The 21,743-nt window shown below is 49.9% G+C and overlaps 10 non-coding genes across 10 annotated transcripts; all 10 read left to right on the top strand.

Moving 5' to 3' along the window:
- Positions 1-1,229: 1,229 nt before the first annotated feature.
- LOC142690040 (U2 spliceosomal RNA) lies at positions 1,230-1,420 on the top strand. The gene has a single exon (XR_012858855.1). It is a non-coding gene; the product is annotated as a U2 spliceosomal RNA (small nuclear RNA).
- Positions 1,421-2,704: 1,284 nt separating this feature from the next.
- LOC142690376 (U2 spliceosomal RNA) lies at positions 2,705-2,895 on the top strand. Its single transcript, XR_012859155.1, has one exon. It is a non-coding gene; the product is annotated as a U2 spliceosomal RNA (small nuclear RNA).
- A 1,288-nt stretch (positions 2,896-4,183) lies between these two features.
- LOC142690375 (U2 spliceosomal RNA) lies at positions 4,184-4,374 on the top strand. The gene has a single exon (XR_012859154.1). It is a non-coding gene; the product is annotated as a U2 spliceosomal RNA (small nuclear RNA).
- Positions 4,375-5,662: 1,288 nt separating this feature from the next.
- LOC142690374 (U2 spliceosomal RNA) lies at positions 5,663-5,853 on the top strand. The gene has a single exon (XR_012859153.1). It is a non-coding gene; the product is annotated as a U2 spliceosomal RNA (small nuclear RNA).
- Positions 5,854-13,993: 8,140 nt separating this feature from the next.
- LOC142690372 (U2 spliceosomal RNA) lies at positions 13,994-14,184 on the top strand. Its single transcript, XR_012859152.1, has one exon. It is a non-coding gene; the product is annotated as a U2 spliceosomal RNA (small nuclear RNA).
- A 1,300-nt stretch (positions 14,185-15,484) lies between these two features.
- Positions 15,485-15,675, top strand: LOC142690371 (U2 spliceosomal RNA). Its single transcript, XR_012859151.1, has one exon. It is a non-coding gene; the product is annotated as a U2 spliceosomal RNA (small nuclear RNA).
- A 1,284-nt stretch (positions 15,676-16,959) lies between these two features.
- Positions 16,960-17,150, top strand: LOC142690370 (U2 spliceosomal RNA). The gene has a single exon (XR_012859150.1). It is a non-coding gene; the product is annotated as a U2 spliceosomal RNA (small nuclear RNA).
- Positions 17,151-18,458: 1,308 nt separating this feature from the next.
- LOC142690368 (U2 spliceosomal RNA) lies at positions 18,459-18,649 on the top strand. The gene has a single exon (XR_012859148.1). It is a non-coding gene; the product is annotated as a U2 spliceosomal RNA (small nuclear RNA).
- A 1,284-nt stretch (positions 18,650-19,933) lies between these two features.
- LOC142690367 (U2 spliceosomal RNA) lies at positions 19,934-20,124 on the top strand. Its single transcript, XR_012859147.1, has one exon. It is a non-coding gene; the product is annotated as a U2 spliceosomal RNA (small nuclear RNA).
- Positions 20,125-21,424: 1,300 nt separating this feature from the next.
- On the top strand, positions 21,425-21,615 carry LOC142690366 (U2 spliceosomal RNA). Its single transcript, XR_012859146.1, has one exon. It is a non-coding gene; the product is annotated as a U2 spliceosomal RNA (small nuclear RNA).
- The last annotated feature ends 128 nt before the right edge of the window (positions 21,616-21,743 follow it).

The raw sequence follows: 21,743 nt of genomic DNA, 5'->3' as shown, positions 1-21,743 counted from the left end.
TTGTTTCTGTCTTTCTGAAGGGATCTCCCCTTTTAATCCCATTATTTCAACACCTGTTGGACAATGCATGAGTGATAATGAGCTCATTGATTAAATGCAATTAATGAATAGATTGCCACCTCTTGTTGTGTGTCGTCTGTGTTTCTGTGTTTCCGGCATTTCACATTGGAACACCTCATTCATCTTCCTTGTCTTCTCTCCGCCCTCCCTTTTAGGTAAGTTAAAGAGCTGCACCTGAGCCAGCCACTGATTGATTGATTGATTGATTGATTGATTGATTGATTGATTGATGCAGCACAACAGTCAAATAGTGGAGTGGAGTAGGGGAACAGCAAACAGCCAATAAAGCAGCCCGCCCGCTCGCCTGCCCGCCACAATGGACCTACCTGTGTACACTAGATGGATGTGATGGAATGTACTGTCGTCCCTACATTTCAAGAAGAAGTAAGAATTGCAGTTGCAACAAAGCCTTGCTTGCCTACAAAGAGAGCAGCAATTTGGATTTGTTACTATGTTACCTAGAAGAATAACAAACTGTGCAAGGATGGAGGTTGTAGGAGCAAGGAGAAGTTGTCTGTAAAGTTGGTGGATGCCTATTTTCCATTTTGCAGTCCCTTGTCTCCCTCTTGTGGCCTCCTGGAGGCAACTAGCTGTGCAAAAAAAAGACAGCCTGGCGGCCGGCTGTTGCAGTGTTGCCCTCTCAGGCAACACTGAGTGACTGACTGAGCCTCACCGTCTTATATAAAGTTCAGACGGAACTTTGCACGTGTCATAGTGGAGCCCTCAGGATTCCAGAGCCAGCTTTCTGACATCATAATGGGGCCTCAGAGATAAAAGCCTGGGCCCAGGCAGTGTTGGTCAGTGCTGCTCAGCAGGCAGCACTGGACTGGACTGGATTACAGCTGATACAAGGTGTGAAGGAACAAGGGGTGGCTGTGGGCATGCACTTGCTGCCGCTGCCAGTGTTTATCTGCATGGCAGCAGGGCATTTGGGCGTTGCCAGGAAGGCGTTTTTATGTAGATTCCTCCTCTTTCAGCACTGCATTGTGGTGCAAGCAAAAGAAGCAAATCCTGTCTGGCTTCCTCTCCGGCCTTTATTCACCTCCCGTGTAGCTGTGAGTGTGTGAGCCTGCAGGGCCCCATGGAATTGCCTAGAAGTAGGCTGAATCGCTGCAAGGGCTGAACAGCAGTATCGGGCAGGCTCGGGCAACGCGCGGCCCGTTCGGGTTATCGCTTCTCGGCCTTTTGGCTAAGATCAAGTGTAGTATCTGTTCTTATCAGTTTAATATCTGATACGTCCCCTATCTGGGGACCATATATTAAATGGATTTTTAGAACAGGGAGATGGAAATAGAGCTTGCTCTGTCCACTCCACGCATTGACCTGGTATTGCAGTATTTCCAGGATCGGTGCACCCTTTCCTTATGTGTTGACTAAAAGCAGATTCCAAAAGTGTTTTTTGTCTTTGCTATTGTTTCTGTCTTTCTGAAGGGATCTCCCCTTTTAATCCCATTATTTCAACACCTGTTGGACAATGCATGAGTGATAATGAGCTCATTGATTAAATGCAATTAATGAATAGATTGCCACCTCTTGTTGTGTGTCGTCTGTGTTTCTGTGTTTCCGGCATTTCACATTGGAACACCTCATTCACCTTCCTTGTCTTCTCTCCGCCCTCCCTTTTAGGTAAGTTAAAGAGCTGCACCTGAGCCAGCCACTGATTGATTGATTGATTGATTGATTGATTGATTGATTGATTGATTGATGCAGCACAACAGTCAAATAGTGGAGTGGAGTAGGGGAACAGCAAACAGCCAATAAAGCAGCCCGCCCGCTCGCCTGCCCGCCACAATGGACCTACCTGTGTACACTAGATGGATGTGATGGAATGTACTGTCGTCCCTACATTTCAAGAAGAAGTAAGAATTGCAGTTGCAACAAAGCCTTGCTTGCCTACAAAGAGAGCAGCAATTTGGATTTGTTACTATGTTACCTAGAAGAATAACAAACTGTGCAAGGATGGAGGTTGTAGGAGCAAGGAGAAGTTGTCTGTAAAGTTGGTGGATGCCTATTTTCCATTTTGCAGTCCCTTGTCTCCCTCTTGTGGCCTCCTGGAGGCAACTAGCTGTGCAAAAAAAAGACAGCCTGGCGGCCGGCTGTTGCAGTGTTGCCCTCTCAGGCAACACTGAGTGACTGACTGAGCCTCACCGTCTTATATAAAGTTCAGACGGAACTTTGCACGTGTCATAGTGGAGCCCTCAGGATTCCAGAGCCAGCTTTCTGACATCATAATGGGGCCTCAGAGATAAAAGCCTGGGCCCAGGCAGTGTTGGTCAGTGCTGCTCAGCAGGCAGCACTGGACTGGACTGGATTACAGCTGATACAAGGTGTGAAGGAACAAGGGGTGGCTGTGGGCATGCACTTGCTGCCGCTGCCAGTGTTTATCTGCATGGCAGCAGGGCATTTGGGCGTTGCCAGGAAGGCGTTTTTATGTAGATTCCTCCTCTTTCAGCACTGCATTGTGGTGCAAGCAAAAGAAGCAAATCCTGTCTGGCTTCCTCTCCGGCCTTTATTCACCTCCCGTGTAGCTGTGAGTGTGTGAGCCTGCAGGGCCCCATGGAATTGCCTAGAAGTAGGCTGAATCGCTGCAAGGGCTGAACAGCAGTATCGGGCAGGCTCGGGCAACGCGCGGCCCGTTCGGGTTATCGCTTCTCGGCCTTTTGGCTAAGATCAAGTGTAGTATCTGTTCTTATCAGTTTAATATCTGATACGTCCCCTATCTGGGGACCATATATTAAATGGATTTTTAGAACAGGGAGATGGAAATAGAGCTTGCTCTGTCCACTCCACGCATTGACCTGGTATTGCAGTATTTCCAGGACCGGTGCACCCTTTCCTTATGTGTTGACTAAAAGCAGATTCCAAAAGTGTTTTTTGTCTTTGCTATTGTTTCTGTCTTTCTGAAGGGATCTCCCCTTTTAATCCCATTATTTCAACACCTGTTGGACAATGCATGAGTGATAATGAGCTCATTGATTAAATGCAATTAATGAATAGATTGCCACCTCTTGTTGTGTGTCGTCTGTGTTTCTGTGTTTCCGGCATTTCACATTGGAACACCTCATTCACCTTCCTTGTCTTCTCTCCGCCCTCCCTTTTAGGTAAGTTAAAGAGCTGCACCTGAGCCAGCCACTGATTGATTGATTGATTGATTGATTGATTGATTGATTGATTGATTGATTGATGCAGCACAACAGTCAAATAGTGGAGTGGAGTAGGGGAACAGCAAACAGCCAATAAAGCAGCCCGCCCGCTCGGCTGCCCGCCACAATGGACCTACCTGTGTACACTAGATGGATGTGATGGAATGTACTGTCGTCCCTACATTTCAAGAAGAAGTAAGAATTGCAGTTGCAACAAAGCCTTGCTTGCCTACAAAGAGAGCAGCAATTTGGATTTGTTACTATGTTACCTAGAAGAATAACAAACTGTGCAAGGATGGAGGTTGTAGGAGCAAGGAGAAGTTGTCTGTAAAGTTGGTGGATGCCTATTTTCCATTTTGCAGTCCCTTGTCTCCCTCTTGTGGCCTCCTGGAGGCAACTAGCTGTGCAAAAAAAAGACAGCCTGGCGGCCGGCTGTTGCAGTGTTGCCCTCTCAGGCAACACTGAGTGACTGACTGAGCCTCACCGTCTTATATAAAGTTCAGACGGAACTTTGCACGTGTCATAGTGGAGCCCTCAGGATTCCAGAGCCAGCTTTCTGACATCATAATGGGGCCTCAGAGATAAAAGCCTGGGCCCAGGCAGTGTTGGTCAGTGCTGCTCAGCAGGCAGCACTGGACTGGACTGGATTACAGCTGATACAAGGTGTGAAGGAACAAGGGGTGGCTGTGGGCATGCACTTGCTGCCGCTGCCAGTGTTTATCTGCATGGCAGCAGGGCATTTGGGCGTTGCCAGGAAGGCGTTTTTATGTAGATTCCTCCTCTTTCAGCACTGCATTGTGGTGCAAGCAAAAGAAGCAAATCCTGTCTGGCTTCCTCTCCGGCCTTTATTCACCTCCCGTGTAGCTGTGAGTGTGTGAGCCTGCAGGGCCCCATGGAATTGCCTAGAAGTAGGCTGAATCGCTGCAAGGGCTGAACAGCAGTATCGGGCAGGCTCGGGCAACGCGCGGCCCGTTCGGGTTATCGCTTCTCGGCCTTTTGGCTAAGATCAAGTGTAGTATCTGTTCTTATCAGTTTAATATCTGATACGTCCCCTATCTGGGGACCATATATTAAATGGATTTTTAGAACAGGGAGATGGAAATAGAGCTTGCTCTGTCCACTCCACGCATTGACCTGGTATTGCAGTATTTCCAGGACCGGTGCACCCTTTCCTTATGTGTTGACTAAAAGCAGATTCCAAAAGTGTTTTTTGTCTTTGCTATTGTTTCTGTCTTTCTGAAGGGATCTCCCCTTTTAATCCCATTATTTCAACACCTGTTGGACAATGCATGAGTGATAATGAGCTCATTGATTAAATGCAATTAATGAATAGATTGCCACCTCTTGTTGTGTGTCGTCTGTGTTTCTGTGTTTCCGGCATTTCACATTGGAACACCTCATTCACCTTCCTTGTCTTCTCTCCGCCCTCCCTTTTAGGTAAGTTAAAGAGCTGCACCTGAGCCAGCCACTGATTGATTGATTGATTGATTGATTGATTGATTGATTGATTGATTGATTGATGCAGCACAACAGTCAAATAGTGGAGTGGAGTAGGGGAACAGCAAACAGCCAATAAAGCAGCCCGCCCGCTCGCCTGCCCGCCACAATGGACCTACCTGTGTACACTAGATGGATGTGATGGAATGTACTGTCGTCCCTACATTTCAAGAAGAAGTAAGAATTGCAGTTGCAACAAAGCCTTGCTTGCCTACAAAGAGAGCAGCAATTTGGATTTGTTACTATGTTACCTAGAAGAATAACAAACTGTGCAAGGATGGAGGTTGTAGGAGCAAGGAGAAGTTGTCTGTAAAGTTGGTGGATGCCTATTTTCCATTTTGCAGTCCCTTGTCTCCCTCTTGTGGCCTCCTGGAGGCAACTAGCTGTGCAAAAAAAAGACAGCCTGGCGGCCGGCTGTTGCAGTGTTGCCCTCTCAGGCAACACTGAGTGACTGACTGAGCCTCACCGTCTTATATAAAGTTCAGACGGAACTTTGCACGTGTCATAGTGGAGCCCTCAGGATTCCAGAGCCAGCTTTCTGACATCATAATGGGGCCTCAGAGATAAAAGCCTGGGCCCAGGCAGTGTTGGTCAGTGCTGCTCAGCAGGCAGCACTGGACTGGACTGGATTACAGCTGATACAAGGTGTGAAGGAACAAGGGGTGGCTGTGGGCATGCACTTGCTGCCGCTGCCAGTGTTTATCTGCATGGCAGCAGGGCATTTGGGCGTTGCCAGGAAGGCGTTTTTATGTAGATTCCTCCTCTTTCAGCACTGCATTGTGGTGCAAGCAAAAGAAGCAAATCCTGTCTGGCTTCCTCTCCGGCCTTTATTCACCTCCCGTGTAGCTGTGAGTGTGTGAGCCTGCAGGGCCCCATGGAATTGCCTAGAAGTAGGCTGAATCGCTGCAAGGGCTGAACAGCAGTATCGGGCAGGCTCGGGCAACGCGCGGCCCGTTCGGGTTATCGCTTCTCGGCCTTTTGGCTAAGATCAAGTGTAGTATCTGTTCTTATCAGTTTAATATCTGATACGTCCCCTATCTGGGGACCATATATTAAATGGATTTTTAGAACAGGGAGATGGAAATAGAGCTTGCTCTGTCCACTCCACGCATTGACCTGGTATTGCAGTATTTCCAGGACCGGTGCACCCTTTCCTTATGTGTTGACTAAAAGCAGATTCCAAAAGTGTTTTTTGTCTTTGCTATTGTTTCTGTCTTTCTGAAGGGATCTCCCCTTTTAATCCCATTATTTCAACACCTGTTGGACAATGCATGAGTGATAATGAGCTCATTGATTAAATGCAATTAATGAATAGATTGCCACCTCTTGTTGTGTGTCGTCTGTGTTTCTGTGTTTCCGGCATTTCACATTGGAACACCTCATTCACCTTCCTTGTCTTCTCTCCGCCCTCCCTTTTAGGTAAGTTAAAGAGCTGCACCTGAGCCAGCCACTGATTGATTGATTGATTGATTGATTGATTGATTGATTGATTGATTGATTGATTGATGCAGCACAACAGTCAAATAGTGGAGTGGAGTAGGGGAACAGCAAACAGCCAATAAAGCAGCCCGCCCGCTCGCCTGCCCGCCACAATGGACCTACCTGTGTACACTAGATGGATGTGATGGAATGTACTTGACCTGCCTAGGTAGAGTCGTGTGTTAACCTTAAACCATACTATCCCCCACCCCCATTTAGTAACGACACATGACACCGAGGTTGGATGTGAAATGGCCACAGCAGCCGTTTATTAATTTCACAGTTTTATAAAAACAATTTAAATCCGAAACATTCGGATAACTAGTTAGGAATCCACCAGAGAATTCCTCCTAATAATTCACATGACCCAACATGGGTCAGAATCATAAATAACAATTAAACGTTAACATTAACCCGAGCAGAGGAAGTCCTTGAAGCCCCTTCAGATGTTCCTTTCAAGAACACACCGAATTAGCCATCTGCAAACCACTAATTACCTCCAGCCGTAAACCAGCTCGGAAGCACCGTTCACCTCTGCAGATGGCTCCAACCACTAGAAGTCCACTTCAAGGGGATAACACCCGTTGAAGCCCTCAAGTGATATACCGACCACTAGAAGTCCACTTCAAAGGGATAACACCCGATGAAGCCTTCAAGTGACATACCTTCTACCAGAAGACCACTTCAAAGGGATAACACCCGATGAAGTCTTCAACCATGTACCTTTTTTGGGGGACGCATACCCCCGATGCGACCCCCCCACCATTTTGTACTGACTGGCCTCAAGGACTCCCCCCGCCAGCTGCCATGACAACAGAACCTACTCCGGAAAAAAGAAAAACATGTTAAATAAACACACAAAATAAAACACAACGCTCATATACGGACGTACAGAAGACCTAAGGAGTAACAAAACAAGGGTGGGAGGGTGGGAGCTTTGCTTCTTGTGTATTACTCCTCCCGCTGCTTCCGGCTCAATGCCGAGAAACAGCGGGAAGCGCAGTAACGGCCCCCCCGTCCCCCCTAGCTCCTCCCCGTCCCTCCTTCAGCTCCTTCACCTTTCCCTCACCTCTTAACATTAACCCTTTCCCTACCAGGACGGTCATGTCGGCTTCCCTCAAGCCTGCAGCTGCGTCCAGCCTCTTCTTGACCTGCCTAGGTAGAGTCGTGTGTTAACCTTAAACCATACTATCCCCCACCCCCATTTAGTAACGACACATGACACCGAGGTTGGATGTGAAATGGCCACAGCAGCCGTTTATTAATTTCACAGTTTTATAAAAACAATTTAAATCCGAAACATTCGGATAACTAGTTAGGAATCCACCAGAGAATTCCTCCTAATAATTCACATGACCCAACATGGGTCAGAATCATAAATAACAATTAAACGTTAACATTAACCCGAGCAGAGGAAGTCCTTGAAGCCCCTTCAGATGTTCCTTTCAAGAACACACCGAATTAGCCATCTGCAAACCACTAATTACCTCCAGCCGTAAACCAGCTCGGAAGCACCGTTCACCTCTGCAGATGGCTCCAACCACTAGAAGTCCACTTCAAGGGGATAACACCCGTTGAAGCCCTCAAGTGATATACCGACCACTAGAAGTCCACTTCAAAGGGATAACACCCGATGAAGCCTTCAAGTGACATACCTTCTACCAGAAGACCACTTCAAAGGGATAACACCCGATGAAGTCTTCAACCATGTACCTTTTTTGGGGGACGCATACCCCCGATGCGACCCCCCCACCATTTTGTACTGACTGGCCTCAAGGACTCCCCCCGCCACCGCGAAACAGGCCTTGACCACCTTAAGCCTGTGAGTTCCTCCACACCACCACCGCCCTTTCTATGCCTTCTGCTATAGCCAAGCTCCAAATATCAATGCCAACCTCGGTCAGATGAACCCCGTCACTCCTCCAGAAATTCCCCAATCCTGACTCCAAATCCCTATGCCTCACGCAAATGCCCCCGTTCTTTGCCACAAAACGGGACACCGCCCGGTTAACTTTTATCCGAGCTTTATTGACTCTCTCCACCGATCTAGCTAACCGCCAATGCTTCCTTGGGACTATGTCCGACCACACTACCACCAACTTGGGATAAGATACCCACAAACACAACAAATCATGTTTGATATCCCGCACCAACTCACGAAAAGGGCGGACTCCTAAGTCATTCCCACCCACGTGCAACACTAAAACCTCCGGAACCCTATCAAGCCGCACATATGTCTGGAATTCCGCCAACACCCTGTTCCACGACATACCTCTAAACCCCAGCCAATGCACAACCGCATCCTGTCGCGGAATGCGCAACTGGCGACCATCCGGGCGGACGTCCGCCCTCAAAGCCCCCCAGTGCACGTACGAATGACCCATCAACCACACCAGACAAGGAGGCGAATCTGAAACGGAAAACACAGTTAGGCACCACCATATAACATTTGCAAGCATAAACAACAAAATTACAACATATGGGGGCGGACATAGGACTTAAACCTTTTTGACTCCCAACGACCAATACGCCTCACCCCCTCATCATCCAACCCCCAGCGCCCTGCTTCCGTTGCTGCGCCAATCCGGAAGGAATGAGATGAATATGAGCCTGCCGCAACCCCAACCGCCGTCAAACATTTTTTAAAAACAGCTCCAAACTGAAACCTGGACAAGAACGACCCGTCCACATGACGTAACAAAGGCAAATCTGGAGACCCCCTGTTTTTTGTAAAACCCCGCATGCACTCTACTGGGCACATGACCGACCCCGGGAGAGCGAACAAAACTATCAGTTTTCCCTTCCCTAATTGGTCAGTTTTTGATCTACGCAACCATACCTCCAACCGATCTGCAAAAAGGCTCACCTCCCCAGATCTCAGCCCCCCTGCCTGTTTAGTACTTGGCGACACCAACTCACCTATTCTAAATGCTCCGAAGAACGCCAACGAGAAAGCCAACCGAAACAAATCCATTTCATCTGAAGAACGACATACCGATGCCAATGAACCGCCCAACAAGCCCAGCAAAGCAAACGACACCGGCCTTCTACTATCCGCCTCCACCCTACCTCTGCGCAACCCCTTCAAAGCCTGCGATACCAGAAATTCCTTCGATACATCCCGCAAGCCCCGCAACTTAAGCCCAAACGCCACCGCGGATATAAACCGGTTCACCTTCGCTACTGAAAACCCCCCCTCCCAGGCATCCCCTAACCAATACAAAAGTGCCACCAACCTGTCTCTATCCGTATTAACATCACCCAACTCTCTTACCCACTCCTCCCACTGCCTCCAACAAGCAGCATAAGCCCTCCACGTCGTGCGCGCCAAAGACCTTTGTAACAGCTGCTCTACGGGACCGATACCAGATCCCATAGATGATCCGGACACGCCAAACCGAGACGTTCCGCTCCCGGGGCCAATTGCCGAAACCGGTCCCACTGCGAGCGAGAAAGAGCATCAGCAACACAATTCCGTACACCCGGGACATGCACCGCCACCACCCACGCGTTCAGCGACAAACACACCAACACTAAATGTCGCAACAATTGAACTACCGGAGGAGAGGACGCCGTGATGTTATTAATGGCAAGCACCACCCCCATGTTGTCGCAGTAAAAACGGACCTTCTTATCCCTGAGCCTGTCCCCCCAAATGGTAGCCGCCACCACGATGGGAAACAGCTCGAGCAGGGCCAGATTCCGCGTCAATCCACTGGACACCCAGCTAGCCGGCCATTGACCTGCGCACCACGGACCTCCCCCGTAAGCTCCAAAGCCACCCGCCCCAGCCGCATCCGTGAAAATATTCAGATCACTCGTATCCTGCGCTGGGGCCATCCATAGCGAGCGACCATTGTACTGGCCCAAGAAGTCATCCCAAACCTGAAGATCAGCTCGGTGCTCCTCCTTGAGCCTCACAAAATGATGCGGCGCCCGCACTCCCGCCGTTGCCGCCGCCAACCTTCTACCAAACACCCTCCCCATCGGCATAATCCGGCAGGCGAAATTCAACTTCCCCAGCAGCGACTGAAGCTCCCTCAGCGACATTTTCTTCCTTCTACAAGCCCGTCGCACCTCCAGCCTCAAAGCACCCAACTTATCCGCCGGGAGCCGACACTCCATTGCCACCGAGTCAATTTCGATTCCCAAGAAACAAATCGTCGCTACCGGGCCCTCCGTTTTTTCCGGCGCCAAAGGGATCCCAAAATCCCTCGCCACCTTCTGCAGGGCATGAAGCAAGTTACCGCAAACCGGCGAACCCCCCGGGCCAACGCACAAAAAATCATCTAAGTAATGGATCAACGAATCGACCCCGGATACTCCCCTCGTTACCCACTCCACGAAGCTACTAAACGCCTCGAAGTATGCACAAGAAAGAGAACACCCCATCGGAAGGCACCGATCCACGTAAAAGGCCCCATTCCAAAAACAACCCAACAGCCGTTGGCTTTCTGGATGCACCGGCAACAACCTGAACGCCGCCTCGATGTCGGTTTTTGCTAGCAGCGCCCCCGGACCCGCAGCCCGCACTAACCCCACCGCCTTATCGAATGAGGTATAAACTACGGAACACAACTCGTGATCAATCCCGTCATTTACCGACGAACCTTTGGGATACGATAAATGTTGAATCAAACGAAACTTTCCGGGCTCGCGTTTAGGGACAATACCCAAAGGGGACACAACTAAATCTTTCACCGGCGACTCCACAAATGGCCCCGACATGCGCCCCAACGAAACTTCTTTTAACAACTTTTCCGACACGACTTCCGCATGCAAGTAAGCCGATTTTAAATTTCTCCGCGTAACCGGAACCTCATAAGGAGGCGGAGGAATAACAAAACCAACACTAAACCCTTCATAAAGCAACTTAGCTGCCGCCCTATCCGGATACTCATTTAGATAAGGGGCCATCCTTTCCACCCTCACCGGCGACACCCCCTTGACCAGCCCCGTGCTGGTTCCCGGACCTCTTTTTCCGCAGACATTTTGCCGCCCCGTGTGATGCCCCATTACACTCGGAGCACACGTGCTTGAACTTGCACGTGGCCCCGAACTTGCACTGGCCTTCATTGAATTGCCAGCAAAACCCCGCCTTTCCCCCGCCGCTTGGTCCACTCTGACTAGTCTGGCCTCCCTGGCCACCGCTCCCGGGAAAGGGCTGCCTAACCGGAGCCGTAACCCGTAACCAGAGAGCAATATCCTTCTGGTCCCACCGAATCGCCGGCCGAACCGCCTTCCGCTGACGGAATTGCTCATCATATCGCAGCCACGCCTGACCCCCATACGCCCTATGAGCCTCCCCAATAGCATCAAAATAACAAAATAACGCCGAACAATTTTCCGGCGCCTTTTCCCCTATCACACTAGCCAATATGGCGAACGCCTGCGACCAATTAACGAACGTCTGCGGGATAAGCCTATACCGCCGCCGTTCCTCCTCGTCCTTTTTACTCTCATCCCGCTTGCTCTTATCCAAATTGAATTTAGCCAGCGGCAAGAGAGAAAAAATTTCAACATATTCATCTTTCCAGATCCGATCACGCACCTCCTGCTTTAAATGCGCCCCCAACGGACCCTCAAAACAAACATACACCTCCCCCCGAGCACGATCGTCCATGCGCACTCGATCGCCGTCCTTCTGTGCCTCAGTCTGCACCGACACCGCGACCGCCTCTCTAACCGCCACCACAGGACGCGCCTGCAACGATCCCACTTCCCTGGGGCCTTCCCAAACTACCGCAGGGGACACTTCCGTTACTACCGGCGCCGCGGCCCTATCCAGGCGCCCCACCAGCTCCCGTAAGCAACCCACTAAATCTGCCAAACCCGCTCCGTCGCGTCCGCCCGCGCCACTACCGGCCCCCGATGCTATGCTAGCAGCCCCCCCGCCGACACCCGACATAAAAATCGCTGGATAAGACAATAATGGAGTTATACACTCACCGGGCTGCACAGGCGCTGTGTTCCCGTCAGCCGGACCATCCTGACCTCGACGATAGACGTCCAGTTCACCTTCCTCCAGTTCTTCTCTCGCCGACGACTGTCCCTCCCAACGACCTCTTCGGAAAGGGGATGAGGACGCGCTGACCGATGGGCCGGCAACCTGCCGCCCGACCGCCGGGACCCAGACTTCCGACCGGACCTGTTGCCTCGACGTCGCTGCAGATCTAGTCGTCCGTCTAGACGATCCTGACGAAGCCTGCCCCCTGGCCGGAACATCACCATGCGGGGCGGCCGTACCTTGCTCTCGACATCTTCCATCTGATGGGGGAGGGGTGACAGGGAGCCCGGCCTGCGACTCCCTGCTTACCGCCGGACCCCGTCGCGGCCTGGGATTCCTGCCAGGACGCAGGGCCTGGGAAGGGGCGGTCCTCCCAGCTGCCTGGCCTGCAGCGTCCGGGATCGGGCTCCCTCTGCGACGCCGTGTCCGCGGGACTACCTCCGGACTCAGGCGCTCTGGAGGTCGGGACCGCCGAGAGGGACGGGTCGACACAGCCTGCATCGCCGTCACCCCTGCTACCGCTCTCTGCCTGCCCAGCGCAGGAGCGGTTGTTGCCGACTCCCCCCCCGCCGCCATAGCCATGCTCGTAGGGGGGCCGGGGGAGGGGAGCCTGTCCCTTACAACAGACCCCGAACGCCGTGCCCGACGTGGCGAAACGGCGTCCGGGATCCGCGTTAATGCAGCCACGGTCTCCTCCAGCCATCCGGGACCGTGGTGCACAGCAGCGGCACGCAGCCGCTCTAAAATCAGGGCCTCTGCCATACTAAAAAGCCGGGCAACGGGGAGCTTTGCTTCTTGTGTATTACTCCTCCCGCTGCTTCCGGCTCAATGCCGAGAAACAGCGGGAAGCGCAGTAACGGCCCCCCCGTCCCCCCTAGCTCCTCCCCGTCCCTCCTTCAGCTCCTTCACCTTTCCCTCACCTCTTAACATTAACCCTTTCCCTACCAGGACGGTCATGTCGGCTTCCCTCAAGCCTGCAGCTGCGTCCAGCCTCTTCTGTCGTCCCTACATTTCAAGAAGAAGTAAGAATTGCAGTTGCAACAAAGCCTTGCTTGCCTACAAAGAGAGCAGCAATTTGGATTTGTTACTATGTTACCTAGAAGAATAACAAACTGTGCAAGGATGGAGGTTGTAGGAGCAAGGAGAAGTTGTCTGTAAAGTTGGTGGATGCCTATTTTCCATTTTGCAGTCCCTTGTCTCCCTCTTGTGGCCTCCTGGAGGCAACTAGCTGTGCAAAAAAAAGACAGCCTGGCGGCCGGCTGTTGCAGTGTTGCCCTCTCAGGCAACACTGAGTGACTGACTGAGCCTCACCGTCTTATATAAAGTTCAGACGGAACTTTGCACGTGTCATAGTGGAGCCCTCAGGATTCCAGAGCCAGCTTTCTGACATCATAATGGGGCCTCAGAGATAAAAGCCTGGGCCCAGGCAGTGTTGGTCAGTGCTGCTCAGCAGGCAGCACTGGACTGGACTGGATTACAGCTGATACAAGGTGTGAAGGAACAAGGGGTAGCTGTGGGCATGCACTTGCTGCCGCTGCCAGTGTTTATCTGCATGGCAGCAGGGCATTTGGGCGTTGCCAGGAAGGCGTTTTTATGTAGATTCCTCCTCTTTCAGCACTGCATTGTGGTGCAAGCAAAAGAAGCAAATCCTGTCTGGCTTCCTCTCCGGCCTTTATTCACCTCCCGTGTAGCTGTGAGTGTGTGAGCCTGCAGGGCCCCATGGAATTGCCTAGAAGTAGGCTGAATCGCTGCAAGGGCTGAACAGCAGTATCGGGCAGGCTCGGGCAACGCGCGGCCCGTTCGGGTTATCGCTTCTCGGCCTTTTGGCTAAGATCAAGTGTAGTATCTGTTCTTATCAGTTTAATATCTGATACGTCCCCTATCTGGGGACCATATATTAAATGGATTTTTAGAACAGGGAGATGGAAATAGAGCTTGCTCTGTCCACTCCACGCATTGACCTGGTATTGCAGTATTTCCAGGACCGGTGCACCCTTTCCTTATGTGTTGACTAAAAGCAGATTCCAAAAGTGTTTTTTGTCTTTGCTATTGTTTCTGTCTTTCTGAAGGGATCTCCCCTTTTAATCCCATTATTTCAACACCTGTTGGACAATGCATGAGTGATAATGAGCTCATTGATTAAATGCAATTAATGAATAGATTGCCACCTCTTGTTGTGTGTCGTCTGTGTTTCTGTGTTTCCGGCATTTCACATTGGAACACCTCATTCACCTTCCTTGTCTTCTCTCCGCCCTCCCTTTTAGGTAAGTTAAAGAGCTGCACCTGAGCCAGCCACTGATTGATTGATTGATTGATTGATTGATTGATTGATTGATTGATTGATTGATTGATTGATTGATGCAGCACAACAGTCAAATAGTGGAGTGGAGTAGGGGAACAGCAAACAGCCAATAAAGCAGCCCGCCCGCTCGCCTGCCCGCCACAATGGACCTACCTGTGTACACTAGATGGATGTGATGGAATGTACTGTCGTCCCTACATTTCAAGAAGAAGTAAGAATTGCAGTTGCAACAAAGCCTTGCTTGCCTACAAAGAGAGCAGCAATTTGGATTTGTTACTATGTTACCTAGAAGAATAACAAACTGTGCAAGGATGGAGGTTGTAGGAGCAAGGAGAAGTTGTCTGTAAAGTTGGTGGATGCCTATTTTCCATTTTGCAGTCCCTTGTCTCCCTCTTGTGGCCTCCTGGAGGCAACTAGCTGTGCAAAAAAAAGACAGCCTGGCGGCCGGCTGTTGCAGTGTTGCCCTCTCAGGCAACACTGAGTGACTGACTGAGCCTCACCGTCTTATATAAAGTTCAGACGGAACTTTGCACGTGTCATAGTGGAGCCCTCAGGATTCCAGAGCCAGCTTTCTGACATCATAATGGGGCCTCAGAGATAAAAGCCTGGGCCCAGGCAGTGTTGGTCAGTGCTGCTCAGCAGGCAGCACTGGACTGGACTGGATTACAGCTGATACAAGGTGTGAAGGAACAAGGGGTGGCTGTGGGCATGCACTTGCTGCCGCTGCCAGTGTTTATCTGCATGGCAGCAGGGCATTTGGGCGTTGCCAGGTAGGCGTTTTTATGTAGATTCCTCCTCTTTCAGCACTGCATTGTGGTGCAAGCAAAAGAAGCAAATCCTGTCTGGCTTCCTCTCCGGCCTTTATTCACCTCCCGTGTAGCTGTGAGTGTGTGAGCCTGCAGGGCCCCATGGAATTGCCTAGAAGTAGGCTGAATCGCTGCAAGGGCTGAACAGCAGTATCGGGCAGGCTCGGGCAACGCGCGGCCCGTTCGGGTTATCGCTTCTCGGCCTTTTGGCTAAGATCAAGTGTAGTATCTGTTCTTATCAGTTTAATATCTGATACGTCCCCTATCTGGGGACCATATATTAAATGGATTTTTAGAACAGGGAGATGGAAATAGAGCTTGCTCTGTCCACTCCACGCATTGACCTGGTATTGCAGTATTTCCAGGACCGGTGCACCCTTTCCTTATGTGTTGACTAAAAGCAGATTCCAAAAGTGTTTTTTGTCTTTGCTATTGTTTCTGTCTTTCTGAAGGGATCTCCCCTTTTAATCCCATTATTTCAACACCTGTTGGACAATGCATGAGTGATAATGAGCTCATTGATTAAATGCAATTAATGAATAGATTGCCACCTCTTGTTGTGTGTCGTCTGTGTTTCTGTGTTTCCGGCATTTCACATTGGAACACCTCATTCACCTTCCTTGTCTTCTCTCCGCCCTCCCTTTTAGGTAAGTTAAAGAGCTGCACCTGAGCCAGCCACTGATTGATTGATTGATTGATTGATTGATTGATTGATTGATTGATTGATGCAGCACAACAGTCAAATAGTGGAGTGGAGTAGGGGAACAGCAAACAGCCAATAAAGCAGCCCGCCCGCTCGCCTGCCCGCCACAATGGACCTACCTGTGTACACTAGATGGATGTGATGGAATGTACTGTCGTCCCTACATTTCAAGAAGAAGTAAGAATTGCAGTTGCAACAAAGCCTTGCTTGCCTACAAAGAGAGCAGCAATTTGGATTTGTTACTATGTTACCTAGAAGAATAACAAACTGTGCAAGGATGGAGGTTGTAGGAGCAAGGAGAAGTTGTCTGTAAAGTTGGTGGATGCCTATTTTCCATTTTGCAGTCCCTTGTCTCCCTCTTGTGGCCTCCTGGAGGCAACTAGCTGTGCAAAAAAAAGACAGCCTGGCGGCCGGCTGTTGCAGTGTTGCCCTCTCAGGCAACACTGAGTGACTGACTGAGCCTCACCGTCTTATATAAAGTTCAGACGGAACTTTGCACGTGTCATAGTGGAGCCCTCAGGATTCCAGAGCCAGCTTTCTGACATCATAATGGGGCCTCAGAGATAAAAGCCTGGGCCCAGGCAGTGTTGGTCAGTGCTGCTCAGCAGGCAGCACTGGACTGGACTGGATTACAGCTGATACAAGGTGTGAAGGAACAAGGGGTGGCTGTGGGCATGCACTTGCTGCCGCTGCCAGTTTTTATCTGCATGGCAGCAGGGCATTTGGGCGTTGCCAGGAAGGCGTTTTTATGTAGATTCCTCCTCTTTCAGCACTGCATTGTGGTGCAAGCAAAAGAAGCAAATCCTGTCTGGCTTCCTCTCCGGCCTTTATTCACCTCCCGTGTAGCTGTGAGTGTGTGAGCCTGCAGGGCCCCATGGAATTGCCTAGAAGTAGGCTGAATCGCTGCAAGGGCTGAACAGCAGTATCGGGCAGGCTCGGGCAACGCGCGGCCCGTTCGGGTTATCGCTTCTCGGCCTTTTGGCTAAGATCAAGTGTAGTATCTGTTCTTATCAGTTTAATATCTGATACGTCCCCTATCTGGGGACCATATATTAAATGGATTTTTAGAACAGGGAGATGGAAATAGAGCTTGCTCTGTCCACTCCACGCATTGACCTGGTATTGCAGTATTTCCAGGACCGGTGCACCCTTTCCTTATGTGTTGACTAAAAGCAGATTCCAAAAGTGTTTTTTGTCTTTGCTATTGTTTCTGTCTTTCTGAAGGGATCTCCCCTTTTAATCCCATTATTTCAACACCTGTTGGACAATGCATGAGTGATAATGAGCTCATTGATTAAATGCAATTAATGCATAGATTGCCACCTCTTGTTGTGTGTCGTCTGTGTTTCTGTGTTTCCGGCATTTCACATTGGAACACCTCATTCACCTTCCTTGTCTTCTCTCCGCCCTCCCTTTTAGGTAAGTTAAAGAGCTGCACCTGAGCCAGCCACTGATTGATTGATTGATTGATTGATTGATTGATTGATTGATTGATTGATTGATTGATTGATTGATTGATTGATGCAGCACAACAGTCAAATAGTGGAGTGGAGTAGGGGAACAGCAAACAGCCAATAAAGCAGCCCGCCCGCTCGCCTGCCCGCCACAATGGACCTACCTGTGTACACTAGATGGATGTGATGGAATGTACTGTCGTCCCTACATTTCAAGAAGAAGTAAGAATTGCAGTTGCAACAAAGCCTTGCTTGCCTACAAAGAGAGCAGCAATTTGGATTTGTTACTATGTTACCTAGAAGAATAACAAACTGTGCAAGGATGGAGGTTGTAGGAGCAAGGAGAAGTTGTCTGTAAAGTTGGTGGATGCCTATTTTCCATTTTGCAGTCCCTTGTCTCCCTCTTGTGGCCTCCTGGAGGCAACTAGCTGTGCAAAAAAAAGACAGCCTGGCGGCCGGCTGTTGCAGTGTTGCCCTCTCAGGCAACACTGAGTGACTGACTGAGCCTCACCGTCTTATATAAAGTTCAGACGGAACTTTGCACGTGTCATAGTGGAGCCCTCAGGATTCCAGAGCCAGCTTTCTGACATCATAATGGGGCCTCAGAGATAAAAGCCTGGGCCCAGGCAGTGTTGGTCAGTGCTGCTCAGCAGGCAGCACTGGACTGGACTGGATTACAGCTGATACAAGGTGTGAAGGAACAAGGGGTGGCTGTGGGCATGCACTTGCTGCCGCTGCCAGTGTTTATCTGCATGGCAGCAGGGCATTTGGGCGTTGCCAGGAAGGCGTTTTTATGTAGATTCCTCCTCTTTCAGCACTGCATTGTGGTGCAAGCAAAAGAAGCAAATCCTGTCTGGCTTCCTCTCCGGCCTTTATTCACCTCCCGTGTAGCTGTGAGTGTGTGAGCCTGCAGGGCCCCATGGAATTGCCTAGAAGTAGGCTGAATCGCTGCAAGGGCTGAACAGCAGTATCGGGCAAGCTCGGGCAACGCGCGGCCCGTTCGGGTTATCGCTTCTCGGCCTTTTGGCTAAGATCAAGTGTAGTATCTGTTCTTATCAGTTTAATATCTGATACGTCCCCTATCTGGGGACCATATATTAAATGGATTTTTAGAACAGGGAGATGGAAATAGAGCTTGCTCTGTCCACTCCACGCATTGACCTGGTATTGCAGTATTTCCAGGACCGGTGCACCCTTTCCTTATGTGTTGACTAAAAGCAGATTCCAAAAGTGTTTTTTGTCTTTGCTATTGTTTCTGTCTTTCTGAAGGGATCTCCCCTTTTAATCCCATTATTTCAACACCTGTTGGACAATGCATGAGTGATAATGAGCTCATTGATTAAATGCAATTAATGAATAGATTGCCACCTCTTGTTGTGTGTCGTCTGTGTTTCTGTGTTTCCGGCATTTCACATTGGAACACCTCATTCACCTTCCTTGTCTTCTCTCCGCCCTCCCTTTTAGGTAAGTTAAAGAGCTGCACCTGAGCCAGCCACTGATTGATTGATTGATTGATTGATTGATTGATTGATTGATTGATTGATGCAGCACAACAGTCAAATAGTGGAGTGGAGTAGGGGAACAGCAAACAGCCAATAAAGCAGCCCGCCCGCTCGCCTGCCCGCCACAATGGACCTACCTGTGTACACTAGATGGATGTGATGGAATGTACTGTCGTCCCTACATTTCAAGAAGAAGTAAGAATTGCAGTTGCAACAAAGCCTTGCTTGCCTACAAAGAGAGCAGCAATTTGGATTTGTTACTATGTTACCTAGAAGAATAACAAACTGTGCAAGGATGGAGGTTGTAGGAGCAAGGAGAAGTTGTCTGTAAAGTTGGTGGATGCCTATTTTCCATTTTGCAGTCCCTTGTCTCCCTCTTGTGGCCTCCTGGAGGCAACTAGCTGTGCAAAAAAAAGACAGCCTGGCGGCCGGCTGTTGCAGTGTTGCCCTCTCAGGCAACACTGAGTGACTGACTGAGCCTCACCGTCTTATATAAAGTTCAGACGGAACTTTGCACGTGTCATAGTGGAGCCCTCAGGATTCCAGAGCCAGCTTTCTGACATCATAATGGGGCCTCAGAGATAAAAGCCTGGGCCCAGGCAGTGTTGGTCAGTGCTGCTCAGCAGGCAGCACTGGACTGGACTGGATTACAGCTGATACAAGGTGTGAAGGAACAAGGGGTGGCTGTGGGCATGCACTTGCTGCCGCTGCCAGTGTTTATCTGCACGGCAGCAGGGCTTTTGGGCGTTGCCAGGAAGGCGTTTTTATGTAGATTCCTCCTCTTTCAGCACTGCATTGTGGTGCAAGCAAAAGAAGCAAATCCTGTCTGGCTTCCTCTCCGGCCTTTATTCACCTCCCGTGTAGCTGTGAGTGTGTGAGCCTGCAGGGCCCCATGGAATTGCCTAGAAGTAGGCTGAATCGCTGCAAGGGCTGAACAGCAGTATCGGGCAGGCTCGGGCAACGCGCGGCCCGTTCGGGTTATCGCTTCTCGGCCTTTTGGCTAAGATCAAGTGTAGTATCTGTTCTTATCAGTTTAATATCTGATACGTCCCCTATCTGGGGACCATATATTAAATGGATTTTTAGAACAGGGAGATGGAAATAGAGCTTGCTCTGTCCACTCCACGCATTGACCTGGTATTGCAGTATTTCCAGGACCGGTGCACCCTTTCCTTATGTGTTGACTAAAAGCAGATTCCAAAAGTGTTTTTTGTCTTTGCTATTGTTTCTGTCTTTCTGAAGGGATCTCCCCTTTTAATCCCATTATTTCAACACCTGTTGGACAATGCATGAGTGATAATGAGCTCATTGATTAAATGCAATTAATGAATAGATTGCCACCTCTTGTTGTGTGTCGTCTGTGTTTCTGTGTTTCCGGCATTTCACATTGGAACACCTCATTCACCTTCCTTGTCTTCTCTCCGCCCTCCCTTTTAGGTAAGTTAAAGAGCTGCACCTGAGCCAGCCACTAATTGATTGATTGATTGATTGATTGATTGATTGATTGATTGATTGATTGATTGATTGATTGATGCAGCACAACAGTCAAATAGTGGAGTGGAGTAGGGGAACAGCAAACAGCCAATAAAGCAGCCCGCCCGCTCGCCTGCCCGCCACAATGGACCTACCTGTGTACACTAGATGGATGTGATGGAATGTACTGTCGTCCCTACATTTCAAGAAGAAGTAAGAATTGCAGTTGCAACAAAGCCTTGCTTGCCTACAAAGAGAGCAGCAATTTGGATTTGTTACTATGTTACCTAGAAGAATAACAAACTGTGCAAGGATGGAGGTTGTAGGAGCAAGGAGAAGTTGTCTGTAAAGTTGGTGGATGCCTATTTTCCATTTTGCAGTCCCTTGTCTCCCTCTTGTGGCCTCCTGGAGGCAACTAGCTGTGCAAAAAAAAGACAGCCTGGCGGCCGGCTGTTGCAGTGTTGCCCTCTCAGGCAACACTGAGTGACTGACTGAGCCTCACCGTCTTATATAAAGTTCAGACGGAACTTTGCACGTGTCATAGTGGAGCCCTCAGGATTCCAGAGCCAGCTTTCTGACATCATAATGGGGCCTCAGAGATAAAAGCCTGGGCCCAGGCAGTGTTGGTCAGTGCTGCTCAGCAGGCAGCACTGGACTGGACTGGATTACAGCTGATACAAGGTGTGAAGGAACAAGGGGTGGCTGTGGGCATGCACTTGCTGCCGCTGCCAGTGTTTATCTGCATGGCAGCAGGGCATTTGGGCGTTGCCAGGAAGGCGTTTTTATGTAGATTCCTCCTCTTTCAGCACTGCATTGTGGTGCAAGCAAAAGAAGCAAATCCTGTCTGGCTTCCTCTCCGGCCTTTATTCACCTCCCGTGTAGCTGTGAGTGTGTGAGCCTGCAGGGCCCCATGGAATTGCCTAGAAGTAGGCTGAATCGCTGCAAGGGCTGAACAGCAGTATCGGGCAGGCTCGGGCAACGCGCGGCCCGTTCGGGTTATCGCTTCTCGGCCTTTTGGCTAAGATCAAGTGTAGTATCTGTTCTTATCAGTTTAATATCTGATACGTCCCCTATCTGGGGACCATATATTAAATGGATTTTTAGAACAGGGAGATGGAAATAGAGCTTGCTCTGTCCACTCCACGCATTGACCTGGTATTGCAGTATTTCCAGGACCGGTGCACCCTTTCCTTATGTGTTGACTAAAAGCAGATTCCAAAAGTGTTTTTTGTCTTTGCTATTGTTTCTGTCTTTCTGAAGGGATCTCCCCTTTTAATCCCATTATTTCAACACCTGTTGGACAATGCATGAGTGATA

The sequence above is a fragment of the Rhinoderma darwinii genome, assembly GCF_050947455.1.
Source record: "Rhinoderma darwinii isolate aRhiDar2 chromosome 5 unlocalized genomic scaffold, aRhiDar2.hap1 SUPER_5_unloc_33, whole genome shotgun sequence".
NCBI classification, from domain to species: domain Eukaryota; kingdom Metazoa; phylum Chordata; class Amphibia; order Anura; family Rhinodermatidae; genus Rhinoderma; species Rhinoderma darwinii.
The sequence above is the reverse complement of the archived record's forward strand: the minus strand, read 5'-3'. Positions and strand labels throughout refer to the sequence as shown.